At 38.1% G+C, this 25,088-nt stretch overlaps 1 long non-coding RNA gene across 3 annotated transcripts in view; it reads left to right on the forward strand.

The window, feature by feature from the left end:
* The window catches only part of LOC137078812 (uncharacterized), a 172,462-nt gene that overhangs the window by 105,091 nt on the left and 42,283 nt on the right, over nucleotides 1–25,088 (forward strand). The window contains exon 3 of one of the 3 annotated variants that reach the window (XR_010905349.1): nucleotides 21,140–21,238. The exons of the other annotated variants lie outside the window; for them this stretch is intronic. This is a non-coding gene — a long non-coding RNA (uncharacterized lncRNA). Of the gene's footprint in view, nucleotides 1–21,139; nucleotides 21,239–25,088 lie in introns of those variants that run through there. 3 annotated transcript variants of the gene reach the window in all.

Consider the following 25,088-nt stretch of genomic DNA (forward strand, 5'->3'; position numbering starts at 1 on the left):
TCGAACCGGCGCTATCCTGACACAAGACTTACCACTGAACGCTTCTGACAAGGAGGAAAGCGGCGATTTAGAGTGACAAGCGCGCTGCTGTTTCAGTTTTCATAATCACTCTTGATTTAGTGTAATTGGTGTGGATGAGGCCTATAAAAATGTGACCGCTGAAATAGTTTATTCATTTATTGCTCTTTTAAACTTGTTTTAAGGGGAACTTATAAACTGCTAGTTAAAATGTTTTGCACAAAGTAGACTATAGGGCCTACAGCATCTTTGAGAAATATAATTAAAATGATGTTATCTCACAAGTCTTTAGACACATATCTACTTTTTAGAAAATGTTTTATTTTACCATCGCGAATGAGCCCATTGTTTTGTAAACGATCGACGTTTTAACAAATCAGTTGAATCAAAGATATGCTAATTATGACTTATGAGCTCATTAAAAGACGCCACCTACTGGAGAGATTCACAGAGTCAAAGCTTTAAAGGGGCAGTTCACTTTTTCCTGATAATTTACTCACCCCCACATCCACAAAATGTTCATGTTAAAAGCGCTATATAAATGCAGTCCATTTACCATTTACCATGTTCATCTTTCTTCAGCCAAAAATAAATAACGTTTTTTTGAGGATTTTTTTTAAATTTTCGACTGAAGAAAGACATTGTTATCAGGAAATTATTTGGAAGTGAACTACTCTTTTAATGAAGTGATTGTCAGACATTAACATTCCTTTTGAAACATAGCCTATATGGTTATTTTAAGTATTAATATAAATAATACAGAATGTTAATTGTGTGAAGAGATACAGTGCATCCGGAAAGTATTCACAGAGCTTCACTTTTTCCACATTTTGATATGCTGCCTTATTCCAAAATTGATTAAATTAATTATTTTTTCCCTCAATTCTACAAACAATACTTAATAATGACAATGTGAAAGAAGTTTGTTTGATATCTTTGCAAAACTATTAAAAATAAATGCCAAAAATCACATGTATTTAAAGGGGTTATTCAGCACTGGGAAGATTAATGTGTAGATTAATGTGTGTTTAAATTGGGTCATTTATGTAGTGGAAATGTGAAATCATTTTTGAATTTGGTGCCTTCTAGACTGAGAAAAGCCATAAAACTCCCAGAATGGGACTGCCCTGGCCACTCCCAAAGCCACCGCCACTGGATCACTTGCCCTCCGCGGCAACGCCCCTACCATTGTTTTAATTTTCATAGTAATAAAATAATTTAGTTTAGTTAGAGAACAGACACTATAGTTAAAAACTGAATGTGTCTGTTCAATATAGTGTGAGCAAATGGGTGTCACGGCCAGGTCACGGCACAAACGCAGCAGGAGTCAGATTACATTAATTACGAGCAAAGAGCTGAGATAAATGAGGTAAGTGCGCCCACGGCATACAGGCACAGCGCGTGTTCAGTCTGGTGCGTTTTCGGTTCATGCATTTGGAAGCTTAACTTTAATAGGAATTAATTTGAAAAGTTTGAAACACTTACTTTGCTCCGCCACTCCATTTACATGAATGCCCGCAGCTGCCCGAGCCGAGTGCTGTGAGTGCGATCTAACCCCACATGGATGGGTTGAAAACATGCGGAAATAGCTCCCTCTACTAGCTGTAGTCGTTAGCCTCTGGACAAAGATTCCTCTGATGACACAAAATTATGATATTTGCGTCATCAGAGGATTTTTTCCAGAATTAAATAGCATAAATCTCTTGTCTCAGGGGATACAAACATTTCTGCAGCACTAAAGGTCCCAATGAGCACAGTGGCCTCCATCATCCACAAATGAAAGAAGTTTGGAACCACCAGAATTCTTCCTTGAGCTGGCCGCCCTGGAAAAATTGAGTGACTGGTGAAGAAGGGCCTTAGCCAGGGAGGTGACCAAAAACCTGATGGTCACTCTAACAGAGCTCCAGCGTTTCTCTGTGGAGAGAGGAAAACCTTCCAGAAGAACAACCATCTCAATCAGGCCTGTATGGTAGAGTGGCCAGACAGAAGTCACACCTCAATAAAAAAGGTCAATCTGGAATTTGCCAAAAGGCACCGGAAGGACTCTCAGAATACGAGAAATAAAATTTGTCCGGTGAAACAAAGATTGAACTCTTTGGCCTGAATGGCAAGTGTCATGTCTGGAGGAAACCAGGCAACACTCATCTCACCTGGCCAATACCATCTCGACAGTTAAGCATGGTGGTGGCAGCATCATGATGTGGGGATGTTTTTCAGTAGCAGGAACTGGGAGACTAGTCAGGATTGTGTGAAATATGAATGCAGCAATGTACAGAGACATCCTTGACCTGCTCCTACCACTCTGGACCTCAGAGTGGGGCGAAGGCTCATCTTCCAACCAGTCAACGACCCTAAGCACACAGCCAAGATAACAAAGGAGTGGCTACGGGACAACTATGTGATTGTCCTCTGTGAGTGATTGTCTCTGTGAGTGACCCAGCCAGGGCCCAGACTTGAAACCGGTTAAACATCTCTGGAGAGATCTGAAAATGGCTGTGCACCTACACTCCCCATCCAACCTGATGGAGTATGAGAGGTCCTGCAAAAAAGAATGGGAGAAACTCCCAAAAAAAAGGTGTGCCAAGCTTGGAGCATCATACTCAAAAAGACTTGAGGCTGTAATTGGTGCCAAAGGTACTTCAACCAAGTATTGAGCAAAGCCTGTGAATACTTATGTACACGTGATTTTTTTTTTGTGTGTTTTTTTTATTTTTAATAAATTTGCAAAGATTTCGAACAAACTTCTTTTCACATTGTCATTATGGGTATTGTTTGTGGAATTGAGGAAAGCATTATGAATTTTGGAGTAAGATATTGTAACATAAAATGTATAAAAGTGAAGATCTGAGGGAAATAAAAGAAAGGATATATATATATATATATATATATATTAGCCTATATATATATATATATATATATATATATATATATATATATATATATATATATATATATATATATATATATATATATATATATATTAGCCTACATACAAATATATAACAAAACTAGTGGAAAAATACATTACTTTTACATTTACAACAAAATATCTTAATTCAATTTTAAAAATAAGTAATGTAAGTTGGTTTGTTTTCCCATTTATCGACTGACACTACTCCTTTCCCCATCATGAGGGTGAGATGCCGAGACGTTGTGTTAACATGATGGTTATTATAGTTCTAGACTAAATGTGAGCAGCGATTTACTCATCTCACTTTCACAAAAAGGTGAAAGGGACTTTTGCTTAAAATATGTATTTTTTTGTTATAAGAAAAACAAACAAACAAACAAACAAACAAACAAGCAAGCCCAACCCAGATGAAAAAAAGTAATGCAGTGTGTTACATTCCATAAAACACAAGTAATTCAATAAAAATAAAAAGTCAATACATTTTTTTTTTTTAGGGAGTAACACAATATTGTACCCCATTACTTTAAGTTGAGTAACTCTTCCTAAAACTGGTGGCCACAACAAAACTAGTGAACCAAACCCGTCCTTTCTCGGACACAGTAGAAAATGGCTGCAGAACACTGCTTCTACTGAGAATGCTGTGCCTAGCACTGATACCATCAGACAACACTGTGACTTTTATGTAAAGTATGAAAGTAACACTTGCTGACAAGATGATCCCTAGGTTATGTAAAACTATACGGCCTATGCAGTAGGCTTTGTCACTCCTCAAAGATATTTATCAGAATATACCATTAGATGTGCTCTTTTCTTTTCTGCTGCCAAGATGTCTGATAAGCGAACAAATGACTAATGAACTGGTAATTTTTAATGAATCAGTCAAAAGAATCACGCATCGGCCATGAATTTCCATGCCGGGGACACACTACATAAAGTAATTGGATCGCTGCTCTTTGCACACTACATGACTGGTGTACCATTTAGTTGCTGTTGTTTGCACATTACATGATGGATCAGTGATAAGGGATCATCACACGTTACACAACATTTCAATAGAAAGAATCACTGACTTCTCTGCCTGGTCTACGAACTATGTTTCACAACCAAACAAACGCGAGAAGATTCGGGGAAAAAAGCCCCATATGATCACACATGAGACAGGAGACTGAATTTCTTCCTGTTAAAAATTGTAGCCCTCAAAAAACTCGTCTGTGCAATGATGTGCAGCGAAAAAGGGAAAACGAAGATATGAAGGAGAGAATTATTGCTTGCAGAAGCCATGCTTGCTGGTGTTGTGTTGACACCAGCATTTTTTGATGATTTCCACAAAACTTTTTGTGAAAAACCAGGTGAAATTCAGGCTGAAATTGTGCAGTGTGTATCCACCATAAATGGCTATTTATTTCAGTCTCACTCACTCACTCACTCACTCACTCACTCACTCACTCACTCACTCACTCACTCACTCACTCACTCACTCACTCAGTGAATCGTTCAAAGCCGTTTTGACTCCCTCACTGAACTGCGAAAACAATTTCAGCCTGAATTGAAATGAAACAGAAAATGTGAAGGATAGGCCTTCTTTAGGATATATTAGCTATGCACTCAATGAGCTGAAGTGCTTCTAAACAACCATTTATAACAAACTTTTATAACAAAACTTTATTGTGATGAGAAAATACAACTTGCATTTTCTTTAATTCAGATTTGTAATCAGACTAACAACATGCAAACCCATTAATTGCACATTCCTGTTTTATGGCATATATTGTTGCTGATATCAGATCTGTATCAGCCTCGTTGTTTATTATAGGGTAACTGTTATTTCTCACGTCTTACAGTATTTGCCCTTCTTTTCCGTGGGTTCACTGCAGAATGATTTCATTACCGTAGCTGGGAGCTTCTGTTTGTGTGTGTTTGTCGCTCTTTGCGGGCGGCTGAGGAGAGGGAAAAACATATGCCCTTAAGTGCCGGACTCTGCCGAGTGTTTCTGACAGCACTGCTGAGAGTCATTAAGCTCTTGAGGAAGCACATCACAGCTCTGGCCTCGCTCATGTACATACGCATATAGCTGCACACACATGTTTGGGACTGTGAGTTTCGGCGATGCAAACAGGCCGAAAGCAACAAAGGGGAGATGGGGGCGGACTGCTGGAAACAGCACTCAGGTTTATGCTTGTTTATGCACAACAGACACGCAAACACTGGAAGGCACACAGGCAGTGTCAGAGGCCCCTAGAATCAGAAGAGGTAGTTTGGAAGGAAATACAAAAGTGTAGTACGTCTGTATGTGATGACCCTCAATAGACCTGCGTGTGCGTGAGCGCGGGTTGAAATGGCGATTTAGAGGGTACAGATGGTCCGTATGAGATAATTAGCTTATTTTTATGTCCCTTTGGTGCTGTTTTTGTTTGTTTCTCCACATGTTGTACTGTGTCTACATGAATTCAGGTGCAGAAATGCATTTTTAAGAGGGGATCCCCTTCGGTGGGTCTATGACATCATCGCAGCCCCCCTGCTTGCGGCCCAGTTTGTCGTATACGATGACCGACTAAGTCAGTTGGTTCCGAGGAGCCATGTGATTCAGGCCGACGTGAGGGACAATGCGGCACGACGGACCAGCCCTCTGTTCATTACTCTAATCAGACATGGATGCGGGAGGGCGGTGCTGCCCGTCTATATGCCTGCTAACGCTCTTAACATGGCATGCAGGCATGAACCCTCACCCATCGCCACAAGGCACCTGACACCATGCATTTAAACTATAGAATTACTGCTGGATGAGACCGAGAAGAAGAAAAGGAGGTTAATGGTCCTAAGGAGGAATACCAAGGTCCATTCAGATATTTTATAAAGCTATATTAGTGTAGTCTAGCAGAACCAGCAATATCCTGAATCTTTTAAATGCACAGATAAAGGAATATTTCTGGTTCAGTTTAGTTAAGCTCAATGGTAACATGGGAACAATTTACAATAAGGCCATTAACAAATGTATTGCTCATGTTAGTTACAGTATTTATTAATCTTTGTTAACATAAGTTGAACTCAGGTCCATTAAACAACATTAACAGATAAAACATTCAATTTTAATAATTTATTAGTAAATGTTGTAAACCAACTACGATTAATAATTGCTTTAGAAGTGTGTTTCACTGTTAGTTCATATTAACACATTTTAACAAATGGAATCTTATTGTAAAGTGTTACCATTTCCATTATGCCACAAATGGTGAAAATTGAGCATGACTCTGACTACTAAAACTTAAAGATTCATTTGAAATAAAAATACAGAGAAAGTTTTGCTTTAGGCCTTCAGGCAGGTGGGCTAGCCAAGCCTTTAAAAGCTGTGTAAAAGAACGAGAGAGGAAGGATGAGAGATTAAGTGGTTGTCTCCCAGTTTGTCAGTGTATGTGAGATGACACACAGGGCAGCCAGTCCACTTCCTCAGCTTAATCTCTGTAATGGCCCTCAGACGCCAAACTGGTGGGGGGAAATTTGGGGAGATGACAGGAGAATAGAAACACTGAAAAAAGAGACGTGCACCAGTTCAACCACATTTCCTCTCCACTGTCAGAGACATTACATTCATGAACGTAATCAGAGCTTTTGTGGTAGCACATGAAATGCCAACACGTACACGCTAACAAAGTCTCTTTGAAAAATAAATAAATGAATTGATTTTTAAATATGGCATAATGCAATTGTAGTACATTAACTAACATATGGACATTATGTTGTACACCCTACAGACAATACGCCTACACACATACACACACACACACTCACCCGGTCTGCCCTCCTGGAGGCAGCTTAGGAGAGACTCTGTTTTGTAAGGAGCAGGGGGAGACGGTTAACATCATTAATTAATGCCAGAAACGATGTAATTGGCCATCCATAATCTTCCATGCACGCAGAATTCTGACAGACCGGCAGGCAGAGGTGTGCTCTACTGCAAAGACTGATAAACACACGCAGCAGATTAAATCATAACGCAAGTGTGCATTTTTCAGGAAGAAAATGATAGTTTATACCTTCATAAAATAATATGTAGTTCTGAGTATGTTCACTTCAGTTCACCGTTCAATTAAGAAAAATCTGAATGAGGCACTACAAATGAAAATGTTAAAATACTCACTTTTTCAAAAGTATAGCCAGATGGAGTAAACAATATTGTGTTGACATGATTTCAGTGTGAAAAATCACTTTTAATTGTGTAACTTTTTCTGTGTAAATTAATATCCAATTTCACTGTAACTGGAATTCAATGTTACAATCATTTTTATACACAAAAATGACAGTAAAAGTGATGAGCTCAACTTTACGTCTCAAATAATCACAAGAATTACCAGAAGGATTAAGGAGTGTTGAGATATAAAAAAAATGGGTCTATTTATGTCCATTGTAAGTGGCTGTACATAATCTTGATAGTTGAAATTAATTTGGTTGTAGTCAACATTATGCCAAAATTCTGTTAACATAATTATTAATATGAATATTTATTGAATTAAAACCTTTAAACTAACAATAGCAAATGTTTTTCACTGATTTCCGTTAGTCTCACATGGAGCATTTTTGTTTGTTTGTTTGTTTGTTTTTTTAATATAGTTTATGACATGATTTCACTTAATCCACTTGAATATTGAATTCATTAAGTGTTGTGAAATGCATTTCGGTTTTCACACGGATCAAAGAAACTCCTCCTAACTTGGACATACTCATACGCCGCCCCCAGCTCAAGCCGGCGCACACATTCCCTCAGGCTGGCTGGCAGACAGGAGGCGGAGGCTGCGAGCGTGAGCTGGGCTGGCTCTTCGCATTCCTGGGCGTCTGAGATGGAATGAAAGGAAAGATTAATGGCGTTTAGCGCGGCGGTGAGACTCGTGCGTTCCTAATTAAAATCGGACGAACAAGCGCACGGCCAAGGATCAGTGGCTTTTAATGAGGAGCTTGTAGGCTGATTTGGGCATAATTTTCTGCTTAATAAGGCTGGTTTAAAAAGTCATTTTGGAGGGATGGCACTCCTTTGAACCTGCTCATTATCAATGAGGACACCTCACTTAAGTACTTCAGGAAACGGTGGCTTTAATTAATATAGAGCTGCCACGTGGCTGTGCTGACAAGACAGAGCGAGAGCGGCAGAGAGAGAGAGAGGGAGGGAGGGTTGAAATTGATGAAGAACTTTCAAGGGCAATGGTTTCATTAAGCGGCGTCATTACGAACTGAATAACTCTTTGTGTCATTTGAATTCCTGGCCCCTGCGCTGTACAGTGCAGACTGGGAGGTGATGTACTGTCACTCGACTAGTCCTGACATGAGAGAAGAGCTCTGTAGAGTCAGACATACTAACAGGCCCTAATGACCCCCCGCCCCCCTTTAATGTCCCATTCAGAGTTTACAATTCACCACACACCCCTGTTATCTACATCAACGGGTGATAGGACAACAGGACAAAGCATTTGTAGCACAAGATTAGTGTTGTTAGTGGAGCAGGAGAACTCAGCGTGAGCACTGGTAAGTCATGTACTCATTCTCAGCGTGTCGTTGGTTTCTGGGCATGGCCCACGCTGCATCAGGTCCAGATGAGGCATGCAGGGTTCGAGAGGGATGTTTGGCCTGAAGGGCTGAGTGCAGGCAGGGAAGGAGGGGGGCGTTGAGTTATCTAGACTAGTCGCAGTCGATCTCTTCTGCAGTGAATTGGGCTAAAGACTCTCAAAGCCTCCTCATCCCATTGTACTAATCTGCTTATGGCTGATTCTACAGTTCAGGATCTTTATCATGGGAAAGTGCTTCACTCCAGGGACTCCCACTTAAAGCCTAGTCAATCACTAACACTCATGTGCTTGTGCCACTTTACTCTTTTTACACTGCTTTTATGTTCTGCTAATTACACCTCACTTTTGAAGAATTCTGAACTGATTTCTTTGTTAGACATACATACATAAATATATACATGCATACATACATACTATAGATAGATAGACAGACAGACAGACAGACGCATACATGCCTGGATACATACATACATACACTATACTATAGTTATACACTACACAGATTAATAGATGCATTAATTCATTGATACATACAGGTCTTTCTCAAAAAATTAGCATATGTGATAAAAGTTCATTATTTTCCATAATGTAATGATAAAAATTAAACTTTCATATATTTTAGATTCATTGCACTCCAACTGAAATATTTCAGGTCTTTTATTGTTTTAATACTGATGATTTTGGCATACAGCTCATGAAAACCCAAAAAATTTTCAATATCAATATCTAAAAAAATTAGCATATAATGAAAAGGTTCTCTAAACGAGCTATTAACCTAATCATCTGAATCACCTAATTAACTCTAAACACCTGCAAAAGATTCCTTAGACTTTTAAAAACTCCCAGCCTGGTTCATTACTCAAAACCACAATCATGGGTAAGACTGCTGACCCGACCCTGTCCAGAAGGCCATCATTGACACCCTCAAGCGAGAGGGTAAGACACAGAAAGAAATTTCTAAACGAATAGGCTGTTCCCAGAGTGCTGTATCAAGGCATCTCAGTGGGAAGTCTGTGGGAAGGAAAAAGTGTGGCAAAAAACGCTGCACAACGAGAAGAGGTGACCGGACCCTGAGGAAGATTGTGGAGAAGGACCGATTCCAGACCTTGGGGGACCTGCAGAAGCAGTGGACTGAGTCTGGAGTAGAAACATCCAGAGCCACCGTGCACAGGCGTGTGCAGGAAATGGGCTACAGGTGCCGCATTCCTCAGGTCAAGCCACTTTTGGGTTACAGAGAAGCAGCACTGGACTTGCTCAGTGGTCCAAATAACTTTTTTCGGATGAAAGCAAATTTTGCATGTCATTCGGTAATCAAGTTGCCAGAGTCTGGAGGAAGACTGGGGAGAAGGAAATGCCAAAATGCCTGAAGCCCAGTGTCAAGTACCCACAGTCAGTGATGGTCTGGGGTGCCATGTCAGCTGCTGGTGTTGGTCCACTGTGTTTTATCAAGGGCAGGGTCAATGCAGCTAGCTATCAGGAGATTTTGGAGCACTTCATGCTTCCATCTGCTGAAAAGCTTTATGGAGATGAAGATTTGGTTTTCAGCATGACCTGGCACCTGCTCACAGTGCCAAAACCACTGGTAAATGGTTTACTGACCATGGTATTACTGTGCTCAATTGGCCTGCCAACTCTCCTGACCTGAACCCCAGAGAATCTGTGGGATATTGTGAAGAGAAAGTTGAGAGACGCAAGACCCAACACTCTGGATGAGCTTAAGGCCGCTTTCGAAGCATACTGGGCCTCCATAACACCTCAGCAGTGCCACAGGCTGATCGCCTCCATGCCACGCCGCATTGAAGCAGTCATTTCTGCAAAAGGATTCCCGACCAAGTATTGAGTGCATAACTGAACATAATTATTTGAAGGTTGACTTTTTTGTATAAAAAACACTTTTCTTTTATTGGTCGGAATAAATATGCTAATTTTTTGAGATAGGAATTTTGGGTTTTCATGAGCTGTATGCCAAAATCATCAGTATTTAAACAATAAAAGACCTGAAATATTTCAGTTGGTGTGAAATGAATCTAAAATATATGAAAGTTTAATTTCTATCATTACATTATGGAAAATAATGAACTTTTATCACATATGCTAATTTTTTGAGAAGGACCTGTATACACTATGGATAGAAAGATAAGTGGAAAGATACATACTATACAAAAAAGATTGATAGATAAATAGAGACATACATACTATACACTACTATATATGTAGATACATACTTACATGTACACGATAGATAGAAAGATAAATAGATACATACATACATACAGTATACTATACACTATAGATAGAAAAGTAGCTAGATAGATACATACATATACTGTGCACTATAGATACTGTACATACATACATATACTGTACATTAAAAAAAGTTACCTGGTTGCCTTAATTTTGAGTTCATTGAAATAAAAAATGTAAGTTAATACAATAAACATTTTTGAGAATCGACAACGTTAATTCAAATATTATTAAAAGATTTTGTAAGCATATTGGGTAATTGTGTGTTTTATTTGTGATGACGCAGTGAAACATGCCAAATTGTGCTATTTTCATCTATTTTCATGATTTATCACATTTTTTATGTGGCTCAGACAATAATATTTTGAGTTTCTATTTATTAAACCAATTTTTTCCTTGTATCAACTCAGATGTCTAATTTCAATAAACTCAAAATTTTACGGCAACCAGGTTACTTACTTTTTTAAGTTAAACCAACAATTTTTTTTTTTTTACATTATACATATTGTACATGCATAGCCTATACAATTGAACAGGAAGCGAAGTGGGGGAGAGAGGGAGACAGGATCGGGAAAGGACAATGAAATGGGAATTGAACTTGAATTTGTGTTGCCCGAAGCCCATCATGTCAGAACACAAGGCCATTGGCTCTGATAAACACATCTACAAACATACAAATCTTTCTTTCTTTCTTTCTTTCTTTCTTTCTTTCTTTCTTTCTTTCTTTCTTTCTTTCTTTCTTTCTTTCTTTCTTTCTTTCTTTCTTTCTTTCTTTCTTTCTTTCTTGTCAATAAATAAAGATTTAGCTGAAACAACTATACTGATCATATTTCACCACATGGAAAGGAGTGGGCTTTCAATGTATCAAACAACCCTTGCCTCTCCTTTTTGTTTATTTCTCTCCCATTATAATTTCTTCCAAAACATTACAACTGATTTGAATGGGTTATAATGGTTTCTAATTCTGAAGAGTGGATAGAGGCACGCCCCAACAACGAGCAGGAGGACACCACACATACACACACACACACACACAGGCTACTCTCTCACACAGGCTCATTTTAATCATCACAATGGGATCCACAGACATGATTCCAGCCTTTCAGACTTGTTGATGTCATTCACACTCTTACCCCATGCAAACCCAATCAGTATCAGGTAATATCAGCCACTCTTTGAAGGATTAAAAAGAATAAATGGGGTTTTATGGCGTTTTGTCTGAGGGATAATGCCTCTGAAATATTGTAATAATGAAAATGGATTTGATTTATGTAATTTCTTTCTGACTTAGTTTTCTCCAGGATATGGGGGGTGGCAGAAGGGCTTCTTAACATGCTTTGACATTAAAGGGATCCTATTGTTTTTCAGTTCTTTTGCCCCTGAGAGGGAAGCTTTAGAGGAGAAGAGATGTTCCCTAAAGCCTTCTCAACTAATACCAATATTCAAGATAAGCCCTTACAAAAATAACTTATTTGCACACGCAATACCACAGATAGACATTGATGTATGGTGTGTTTTTTCCTCTTTGTCTTATTGTTTCATGCTTGTTTTGTTCCTTTGTAACACAACTGCTCACTTGTTTTAAATCTGCAAGCTCTGTAGCGTCATTCTTTACCACCTCACTCATTAAGACCACCATTAAACTACACAAGGAAAATATATTTGTGATTATTTGTTTAGCAGATACTGTTATCTAAAAATTATTTAATTAGCAACCTTTTTCAGTTTACAATTTGAATGATCTCGATATTGGTTGATTGATCTTTTATTCTTTTATTCCTGATTTTCCAGACCAAATTAAATAAAAAAAGGTAAAAGGCCACAAAATAACTACAAGAAAACACACCTTTCTATTAAATAGTTGTTATAGGCTGCACACAATCACACAAGGGTCAATTTATGAACAAATATCTCTGAGCCAATATTTGATTTATTATTCAAAAAGACTCACAAGCTCACTGAATCCATCAGAGCATTTACTGAATCAACAGTAAAATCAGTAAAATTGCTTAAATGTTTTTGTCAAAAGTATCTTATGCTCACTAAGGCTGCATTTATTTCTATAGAAAATACAGTAAAAACAGTAATACATTTTTTTATTTTAAAATATTTTAAACGTAATTATTATGTAATATATTCCTGTGATGGCAAAACTGAAATTTTTAGCATAATTTCTCCAGTTTTTAGTGTTATATCAGATATGCTAATATGCAGATTTATTTGTAATATGCTGATTTGGTGCTTGAGAAACATGTCTAGTTTTATAAATGTTGAAAACAGTTTTGCATAATATTTTTGTGGAAATTCTCTGATGAATAAAAAGTTAAAAAGAACATATATTTGAATTTAGAAATAATTTGTAACATTATAAAATCTTTTGTCACTTTTGTTCAAGATGCTTATTTTCTGAATAAAAGTAATAATTCATTTTTAAAAAGTTAGAAACTGACATTGATAGAGAATTTCTTAATATAATTTGTCAACTGAAATGGCCAAACGAATTAGCATTTGATTTTAACAAAATAACTAAACTAATAGAGAACTTTGGTTAACAAACCTGATTTCCAAAAAAAGTTGGGACAGTAAAAAGAGAATGCAATGATGTGGAAGTTACAAATTTCAATATTTTATTCAGAATACACAACATAGATGACATATCATATTTGTAAACTGAGAAAAGGTATAATTTTAAGGGAAAAATAAGTTGATTTTAAATTTCATGGCATCAACACATCTCAAAGAAGTTGAGACAAGGCCACTGTGTGGCATTCCATCTTCTTTTTATAACGGTCTCCAGATGTCTGGAGACTGAGGAGACAAGTTATTCAAGTTTAGGAATAGGAATGTTGTCGTATTCTTGTTTAATACAGGCTTCTGGTTGCTCAACTGTCTTATTCTTTTTCGCATCTTCCTCTTTATTATGTGCCAAATGTTTTCTATGGATGAAAGATCTTAAAATTCTCCTCTTCGTTTATAAATCCCTTCATAACAAAGCGCCTGTCTATCTATCTGAACTCCTTCACTCCTATACTCCTTCCAGAAGACTCCGTTCTTGTGATCATGCTTTGCTGGTCGTTCCACGCGCTAGACTGAAGCGTAGAGGTGAGCGTGCATTTGCGGTAGCAGGGCCACGACTCTGGAATACCCTGCCTTTAGAGATCCGGCTGGCCCCTACGCTGTCTATTTTTAAGTCACTGTTAAAAACTTTTCTATTTTCTTTAGCGTACTGATTACCCTGATGTGTTTGACTTTTAAAGTTGTGCTTTTTATTTTTACTCTGTTCTGGTTTTATTTTTATGTATGTATGCTATTCTTGACCTTCTGTAAAGCACTTTGGTCAGCCTGGGGGCTGTGGGAAATGTGCTATATAAATAAAATTGAACTTGAACTTGAAAGATCTGGACTGCAGCCTGGCTATTTCAGTACCCGGATTCCCCTTTTACGCAGCCATGATGTTATAATTGATGCAGTATGTGGTCTGGCATTGTCATGTTGGGAAATGCAAGGTCTTCCCTGAAAGAGACTACATCTGGATGGGAGCATATGTTGTTGAAGAACTTGGATATACCTTTCAGAATTGATAGTGCCTTTCCAGATGTGTAAGCTGCCCATGCCATACGCACTCCTTCAACCCCATACCATCAGAGATGCAGGCTTCTGAACTGAGCACTGATAACAACTTGGGTTGTACTTGTCCTTTTTAGTCCAGGTGACATGGTGTCCAATTTTTCCAAAAATAACTTCACATTTTGATTCGTCTGACCACATAACAGTTTTCCACTTTGCCACAGTGCATTTAAAATGAACATTGGCCCAGAGAAAACGCCTGCGCTACTGGATCATGTTTAGATATGGCTTCTTTTTTGACCTGTAGCGTTTTAGCCGGCAATAGTGAATGGGATTATTGGTGGATTGTGTTCACCAACAATGTTTTCTGGAAGTATTCCTGAGCCCATGTTGTGATTTCCATTACAGTAGCTTTCCTGTATGTGATACAGTGCCGTCTAAGGGCCCGAAGATTACGGCATCTAGTCTGGTTTTCCGGCCTTGACCTTACGCACAGAGATTGTTCCAGATTCTCTGAATCTTTGGATGATATTATGCTCTGTAGATGATGATAACTTCAAACTCTTTGCAATTTTTCTCTGAGAAACTCCTTTCTCATAATGCCACACTATTTTTCGCCGCAGCATTGAGGGGAATTGGTGATCCTCTGCCCATCTTGACTTCTTAGAGACACTACCACTCTGAGAGGCTCTTTTTATACTCAATCATGTTGCCAATTGACCTAATAAGTTACAAATTGGTCCTCCAGCTGCTGCTTATATGTAAATTTTACTTTTCCGGCCTCTTAGTAAAAGTTGTAGAAGTAAAAGTGAAGCTCTTATGAAATATTTGGCATGACATTTTAAAATGTCTCACTTTCAACATTTGATATGTTATCTATATTCTATTGTGAATAAAATATAAGTTTATGAGATTTGTAAATGATTACATTCTTTTTATTCACAATTTGTACAGTGTCCCAACTTTTTTGGAATCAGGTTTGTATAAACCAGAATCAACTAGAATCAGGAATCAATACCCAACCGTACAAATGAAGAAAATGTGACTAAAATGAGCATGTTTTAAGGTAAAAAAATATACATTATGTCTAGACGTCATGTCTTTACAAAGTTAACCTTATTCAAGATGCTGTTATTACTCAGCCCTGCCATCTGCATTTTGACAATTAGAGTGTGTAATGACAAGTGTTTGGTTTTATGTGATTAGAGGTGTGTTATGGCCGGTCCTGCACCCCTCTGCTTCTCAGGTTGATGTGACAGCCCTCCATCCATCATGCTGAGAGGGGCCGATCCATGAGGGGGTGAGGGGGTGTATCTGAGGTAATATTCTCCCTCTTAATTACTCGGGAAGGATAATGGCCCAGATGACTTTGAGGAGGATCAGGACAGAATACAACAGATAAACTGATACTGGGTAGAATCACTTTCACATTCAATATGAAGAAAAATACATTATATGGCCCTCAAAAACATTCATAAACAGCCAATGCAGAGTTCTAAATTAATAACATAGTAAAAACTGTGGAGATTGTTATGAGTGACTTCTGAATTTATGTTTCATTTATGTATGTGAGAACATGGATGTGTAGTTTGGCTCTAGTAGTGCATAGCATAAATGAACTGTACTTTGCTGAGCTGCGTGCGTGTGTGTTTGTGTGTGTGTGTTCATACGCTTTCGAGGAGGTCTCTTCATTACTGCCACTCCCCTGCACTTCCTCAGATAATCCCCACACCCTGCAGAGACTACAGGAGAACTGGCAGAAACACACCGACACACAAACACTCATGATCTGTATATACACCACTTCCAAGCTGTAAATCAACTCTATAGGATGTTGTAGAGCCATTATTGAAGAATTAAGCATGTTGCTCTCTTTACAACAAAAATTAGAAAAGGTGATTTACTCCGAAACAATTGCTAGTAAACTTCACAAATAATTACAAAGAAATTGCAAGGAACACATTGAATTAAATGTGACATTTTGAGTATCAAGTCAATAGTCTTTGTTTACCGTGTACTAAATCTTTGTATAATATATATATATATATATATATATATATATATATATATATATATATATATATATATATATATATATATATTTAGTTGGAAAAAATAATAATAATTAAAATTATTTTGATATATTATTCAGCTGTTTAAAAATGTTTTGCTTTGAAGATATTTGTTTAGATTTCATTATTGTCAAATGAAACAACAACAACACATTAGGAAAATTATTTTTTGCAGTGTAATATACTATAATAGTCTAAAGTTGTTCCTGCGAAACCGCCCTTTTAAAATGAACAGCCAGTAACATTTACATTCTCCTACTGTACATCCCAAAGCTTTTCGGCCAATGGCTGACACTCTGTCCCTGTCAACCAATCATCTCTGGCCCATGTATTGTTATCACATAACAGCAAACAATGGCTGATCCGTATCAGAGACTTATGACAGATACATTTGCGCTCCTCCGCCCCTCCTGATATCTCTTATATTCAGAACATGGGATTTTCCATCAAGTTCTTGGCTCTCTTTTCATTTTAATCATGACAATGGGATCAGATAATCCAGGCCAGAGAGAGGGTTATGATTGTTCTGATTGAGTCTCTTTTGTTGGGCAGATATGTAATATGGAGTTGTAAGAGGATTTAACACAGTAGATTGTCTGATTTAATCATGTTTGCAGAGGTAAAGCAGCACTTACATGCTTGGAGGGGGTTAAAACAGAACATGACAGTAGTTTGCGGCAGTGAAGGGTTTTGTTTAATACTCAATGGTCTGATCGCCGGTTTAAACATATCAGACAGATATTTGGAGCTAAAACTCTACTACATTGCAAACATGAATATGTGTAGTTATTAACTCAAGGAACTATTTCCACCAAAAATGGCCTGTAAAAATGACACTAAATTGTCTGAAACAGGAAACAAGTTCCTCTGATTGGTGTGGTTTACATCCTATTGTGGGAGAATACAATTTTATAAGAATATATTCTCAAATATTTGCTTGTATTTGTTAAATTTCTCTTCTCTATCTTCATCAGTGAGAGTTGCAGTCTAGCTGAGAGAGTGAAAGGCAGTGTGAGACATCACACACACACACACACACACACACACACACACACACACACACACACACACACACACACACACACACACAGAGGGCAGCATGGAGTGTGAGGGGATTAGGGGGAGATATACTCACCCCCTCTATTAATCCCCTCAGTAGCAGGAGAAAGATTCGCACACACACACAAATGCATGACATTTAGAATGGTGTTGCTTCATTTCTGTAGACCGGCAGACTGTTTGACTGGTTTACATTGACAACATTTCTGTTTGTGTCTGTGTGTGCATGTACATTATTGTCAGTTACCATCTTAATTCAGTAGTGACCATCTGACAGTGCCAGATCCTGTGATTACTTGTGTATAAACTATATGACTGGATGTTTATTGGTATCTGTTAGTGTGCATTAGCACGCATGTGTGTATTTGTGTATAGGCCTGTGCTAACAGTGATTATTTACATTAGAGCTGAAGGGTTTTCTGTGGTCTCTGCTCTAATGCTCTGCTGTAATCCAGTTGAGAGCTCGAGTCTGTCTCAGACTGAGCAGGACCAATTTCCATCCCAACCCTCAAACACTTACACACACACACACACACACGCACACACGCACACACACACACACACACACACACACACACACACACACACACACACACACATACACACACCAACTCAGAAACATTCTGTTTCATTCGTCTCATTCAGCTCTTTGCAACCTTTTTGTAGTGGGGAACAAAACACTGAGGCCACATTCGAAATTGGAAATTAAAAATCTAATTTAAACCTAATACAATGTTTTTAAGATTTAAAAATAAAGCACCACTAACCTATACATACATATTACATTATTCTCAATCGTGCTGTAGAACATGATTATCAGGTTTACACAAATTTAAAGTTTGTGCACCTTGAGTGCTACTGTCATTAAAGCAACTTTTCTATAAGGCAAGTGTGACCTTGCATACCATAGTGGGATGATGGTATTTAATGACAATACCATCGTACTGATATATGGGTAATTGACAAATAACGTGCAAGAACAAGAAATGCTAGAGCGCCAAGATTTTTATATATTTTGAACAAAAATATACACAATATGTATCTGTTTATTACCATTTTTATATTCATTTAGCATTTTACTTAAACTGGTCATAAACTAAGAAACAAACAAATACATATTCCTTATCGTTTTAAAATGTATAAGAAAATTATTCTTAAAATGGCTATATATATATATATATATATATATATATATATATATATATATATATATATATATATATATATATATATATATATATATATATATATAATAAAATAAAATAAGATAGAGTATATTCTAGATAGAGTATAGTGTATAACTCTGCAGCATACTAAATGATTACCATAATTAAGTTCCCTGGTATTAGAATGTTACTTCAACATGCAGAAAAAGAACACCAGTAATACCATGGTATATTTTGATACGTTTTGTTTGTGAAACATTATCCAGTTATAACAAACATGTACCAGTAACATGATGATAATATCATCTACACACATAAAGGTACATCAGCTCTCAAAGTACATCTGTTCGTTTGGCCATTTGGATCAGACGATCTCTTCCAGACAAGAGAGAAAGACCCCCATCTGCCTGTCTCTTCTCCCCAAGAAAGATATACTCCTCTCTGGGTCATGGGTGGGCCTCTTCCCTCCCCTACGAAGTATCATAGCTGCTGATTTGTGTGTTCATATTTAATGTGTGTTTGTAAGTGATTAGGACTGATATCAGGTCACAGAGGCTCAGATTATCACCAATAACTGTAATGGTGACCAGCTGTTTAGTCTCTTTCTGGAGTCTCTCTCTGTCTCTGGTTTAAAATCACTCACTCTCCTGTCCTAGAGATTGCTCTAGATTAGGAGGGGGTGAGGCAGTGGATGGGGGTTTTGTGCTCAACTAAACGATGATCCATATTAAATCTCTCTAAAATGAAAATTGCAAAGATTTAGCAGGGATCATGAGCAGTGGTGAATTTAATCACAACCTGCTGGTGGTGAAATGTGTGTGTCTAAGTAATGTACCAGCATTTTGAACCAGGATTACTGTGTTTATTTACTGTTAATGTACGCTTTAAAATGGGTAATTTTAACAGTAAGTTTCCTTGTTATATACAACGAAAAATGAATAAATCAGTTATCAGTTATGATGGCTTTATTCTACATCTTATGTAGTTAAATTAATGTTAAAGTGTTTTGTTTTGTCCCCATGGTATTTTCCTTCACATTATTTCTCGCTCATGTCGTTTTAAACCTGTATGACTTGGCTTCTTCAAGGAAAGTAAAATGGAGATATTTAGGAGTGTGTCCATGTTGCTCTTTTTTATACAATGAAAGTTATGAATGGTGTCCCAATCTAATTCACCCTCTTATCATCCCAACTTTTCTGACTGCACTTGTTTGTCCCCCAGAAAATTCAAGTAAAAAACAACCCCCCCCCCCCAAAAAAAATAATTAAAAATAATAATAATAATAAATTAAAAAAATGTGGTAACACTTTACAGTAAGGATAATTAGTTAACATGAGCTAAAAATGAACTGCACTTATAAAGCATTTATTTAGCTTTAATTTCAACATTTACTACTTAAAATCTTGTTAACATTAGTTAATGCACTGAACTAACATGAATAATTCATGAACAGCTGTATTTATATTAACTAACATTTAACAAATACAGTCACAAATGGTTCATGTGTAGTTCATGTTAGTTAATATATCAAAGCAATTATATGACCAGAAGTTTTGGAATATTTTCCCCCCGGATTTCTATTAAAATACTTGTTATGGCACAGACTCAAGGCAGATATGTTGGTTTATTGACCAGAGATGAGTATATGGTAATGCAGGTGAGTGTGCTTTTATACTTTTATTCTTGGCATTTCTCAATACCAAGAATGCAAAGTTTGGACTTACCAAGTTCGACTCAAGAGAGCGAACTCCCAAGGACAGTATTATTATATCTGGTAATTCTGAACATGGAACAGCAGAGTACTTGATAACGTCACTCAGCTCGCTATGCTACTCCTGTTATCTCTGTATTTTTGTTAAATGTCCGTTTTAATTATCAATATTAACCATTATAAAAAGTAGGTATAAGAAGCTATACAATAAGAAATAAAGCAAAATATCCAGTCAAATGTACAAAGTCAGCACTCTAGTAGGCTAAAACGTTACTTTCAAATGTTATGAAACGTCACTTTGCCCTCAGCCTAAATGATTAGCCAGGGAACAAACGATAGATTCATGAGACCCAAAAAAAAAAAAAAGCCCATTAGATCTACACAATTCTACAGACAAATAAATTCTATCTCAAGTTTTACCAATACAGAGACATCAGTCGAGGTAAGGCTGCTCTCAGCGCTGGCTGATCGTCTGGATCTCGCAACTCCGTCAGATAAAATGTTCAAATAGGCGCTCTCTTTATAAATAAACCAGATTTGAGCTTTCAACAACTACATTCTTGCATGAAAAACTTTAGCAAAACAATGTTTTCTCCACTATTGACGCTTGCTGGTTGGTGCGATATGCATTCTGGGATACCTGGCTGTTTTAAGTCCGCACAAGGCACCTCCTAAAGCATCGTCAATAAAAGGGAAGGATCAAGGAGAGGCTACTTACTGCAGATCCATTACCTCCAGCCCCCATTCTCTGGAGCTCCAGCTCCCCTTCTCTTGACCTACTGTGGGCATGGTGTAGCTGTAACCCTACCCATAACCCTATCTCTCCACCCATTCAACAGGTTAAGCTTGAGCTCCAGATGCTCTGCAGTGAGCACTACTTGGGATCAAGAACACATCCAGGGATTTAAACTGTACTTGGCTATATGTAAACTTTTGCCAAATACCCTCACCTGCAGTCCAAATACCCTCACCTGCAGTCTTTGCACTTGACCACTTGTCTACTTACATGATGTATTTCAACTGTATGATGTATTTCAAGTGTTCAACTGTATTCCAGTTGGTTTTTATTATGCCCTTCACTTGCTAACCTCTGCCTCGTTCATTTGGATGTGCGTCATTGCTTACGTTGCATGAGTACCCACTACTGGCGGAACCTTTGCAATGGACTGAACTCAAACGCACTTGGAATCCACTATGGAGTTGTTTATTTATTTGAAAAAATCCTTTACGAAACTGTTTAATGCAAAATTCTATATGTATACAGATGTGTTCGAGTTGTTGTTTTAAATGTTTTAAAACAATTATTAAAATATCATAGATTTGTTTGTGGTGGGGTAAATTAAACGTGATATGCGGTGACGTCACAATCATGTTGCATTGTGGTATATGAAGCTGCCTGAAGTGTACATATAAAGTAGGCTCGCTCCCTCTGTCAAAATCGAGGGAGCAAGGGTCTGTCCATATAAACTTGTCCACTTCACGAGGTGGAACGCACTTCAAAATGGAAGCGGGGATTCCCCCGAGGGGAAGTGCTTAGGGAGGTTCATAAGTGTGTGTCTAAAAGTGGAGTGGAACGCAGCATAGGCGTGAAGAAGTATAGTACTTTTGATTACCCGATGGAACACACTTATAAGCGTTGCAAAAAAGTCTTTATTTATTTTCAATACTTTGCATTTTAAAATAAACTCCTAAATGTCGTACAAAATACACATAGATTACACTTTGCACACTTTGTTTTACTACCAAATTATATGTAATATCTAGATCATTTAACTTACAGAGGAACGCTTTCCTTTGCATCTTGCAACTATATTCGCGACACAAGTATGGGTTTAGTGTGCACACAGCATTTTTAAGACATGGGACATGGTCTTGCACCTGTCGCGTGTACGAACTCTCACGTGGCCAAGACCGTAAGTGTGGGACAGGGCATTTGAATTGGTACTGTACTTGGGCAGCGACTGATGACATTTCACAAGTCCACAAGTACAGACAAGATTGCATATTGAGAAAGGGCCAGGGTGATTTTTCAGCTTTTTTGGTTCCTTTTCACATCATACTGATTGCTTTGGTCCGAACCAGTTGAAACGAACCAAAACGCAAGCATGTGACAACATCCACATCACTCATTGGCCATGGCGTATTTCCTAAACTGCTTTTTGATTGGTCAGAATTTACGTGTGCGAAAATTCCAGCAGAAGAGGCAAAGCCAGCAAACTATAATAACACTATGGAGAGACGACTGCGCGGGCTAGTTTTGTCCCTGGCCATAATCTACTACACGGTGTGTATTTACCACAGTATGTAAATACCTTTCTATAATGAAGCACGGATGCGACGTGAAAACAACGTTCTAATGCACTGCAGACGGCGAATGCGCATCGCTCATCACTTCAAGCGGAGGCATGCATTAATTATTAACTCTTGATATGCTCATCTTCCCGAAAATATTGCCAACGATCTATCAGGTAATAATATCATGCACACAATGTCAGCGCAGCTGACTACGGCAGCTGGTTCAGTCCAAAAATGATCAGTACTTTTGCAGTTGGTTCTGTTCGAGGTCGGATCATGTTCTCACCACAAACGAACCGCTCCAGAGTTCGTTTGAAAGCGCACCGAGACCACCTCTTCAAGGAGGTCTCGGTACGCTTGTTTGGTCCGCTTTTGGTGCGCACCCGAGTGCGATTGCTGCTTTCAGACCTGACCAAACGAACCGCACCAAAGAGGGAAACAAACTCTAGTACGATTCAACCGAACTAAATGAGGCAGGTGTGAAAGCACCCCAAGTTAGAACCGACCAAACACCTCCACGTTTTCCCTATTTAAGTACAGTTACACGAATAATTAAACGATCAAGTATGGTAACATAAAATAAAACGTGGCGCTTTTCTAAGCGGATTAAAAAGGAGAACTATAATGTATGGCGGAATAGCACTTCTGAGAGTACTTCGGCTCGGCGCAGTAAAAAGTCACGCCTGAAACATCCTCCCTCACATCTCCCCCACCCCCCTATTGACAGAAATGAGTGCGTCAGAGAGAGGTGTATATACTGTGGAGTGTATGTTTCAACTCGTCTTAGTTAAGGGAAAAACAGTTTAATATGAAAAAGTGGTGAAGTATCCCTTTAAGCGGAATGTATAAGCTTATTCTTTCTATATAGCTACTTTAGACATGTAACATATCCACATTTGTTGATCAGTGCCTGTAATGTGTACTGTAGTTACGCAATTTTCAGTTGAATCCGATGGGAAGAATAAATTAATTAAAGGTCCCATTCTTAGCGATTCGATCTTTCAAACTTTAGTTAGTGCGTAATGTTGCTGTTAGAGGATAAATAATACCTGTAAAATTATAAAGCTCAAAGTTCAATGCCAACCGAGATATTTTATTTAACAGAAGTTACCTTTCAAAGCCTACAGCGAACGGCCGGTTTGGACTACAGCAGGAAGTGCAGGGATGTAATGACGTCACTAGAACCGTTTGTTGACTAACCCTCCGCCCACAAGAACACGCAAAATAGGGGGCGTGGTCTTGTTGGTCTCCCACGTGGAGAACGCGCATTCATCGCTTGCATGAGGCGGGACCTTTCCGGGCAAAGTGCGCTAAGCTGCTGTCCAATCACAACACTGGAAGCGCTGGCCCAATCAGAACTCGTTACGTGTTTCTGAAGGAGGGACTTCATAGAACAAGGAAATCATCAGGCCGTTTTTAGGAAACAGCGGTGTTCAGATAAGTAAATTGTGTGAAAAATACTGTGTTTTTTTACACGCGAAACATGAACTCTGTTATATTGCACACTGTAAACATAATCAAAGCTTCGAAAACACGCGAAGAATGGGACCTTTAACTGAACACAACACAAAAACCATTAAGTGAATGAAAGGCAATAATCAGAAAATGCACTCACGCAATTAACTATTTGATTGTTTTAATATGCATTGATACAGATTATTACTTATTGGAACGTTGCCTTGATATAACAGAGAAATGTATTAAAAAGCATAAAAGAACTGCATGATGTCAGGAATCGGCTTTTTGAACTGGGTCATTGAGCCGAACTGTCCAAAAAAAAAAAAAAAAAAAACGGTTTGCGGAAATTAATCGGACTTTGCATCACTTGTGTGTGTGTGTGTGTGTGGGTAGCAACCAGGAGAGATTCTGGGAAATGTATAGCTGAAGTGACTAGGCTGGTGACTGGAGATCATTTTTTTATTTTTTTTATTTTGGAGCTTGGCAATCTCTGGTCATCCTTTACTTTTATTGTACGGAAAAGACAAGAGCATAATGAGCATTCTACTAAACATATCGCTGTGTGTTTTTCAGAAGAAACTGAAATAAAACATGACAGAACGATTCCTTTAACAGTTAAACATTTCAAGGTATTTTCTCAATTTTCTTGCAAGAATTCACACACTTTATCCTGATCTGAGCGGTTACTTTACCTTAAATCTCTGATTGCATGTGTTGTGTTTTCTACCCCAGGGCTGTGTGTGTGTGTTTTTCTGTGACACCTCTGAGTGTGAGACTCGTGTCTGACCGTCCTACTTGTGCTCACCTTCATCTGTGTCTGTTCTTTCCCTAAACACACGTGATGGATCGCTCGCCTCTGAGCAAATCTCTCTCTCTCTCTCTCTCTCTCTCTCTCTCTCTCTCTCTCTCTCTCTCTCTCTCTCTCTCTCTCTCTCTCTCTCTCTCTCCCTCTCTCTCTCTCTCTCTCATTCTCTTTCACACACACATACACACACACACACTGTCTTTCCATCTCTGTCTGTCTTCTGTAAGTGT

The sequence above is a fragment of the Pseudorasbora parva genome, chromosome 6, assembly GCF_024679245.1.
Source record: "Pseudorasbora parva isolate DD20220531a chromosome 6, ASM2467924v1, whole genome shotgun sequence".
Classification (NCBI taxonomy): domain Eukaryota; kingdom Metazoa; phylum Chordata; class Actinopteri; order Cypriniformes; family Gobionidae; genus Pseudorasbora; species Pseudorasbora parva.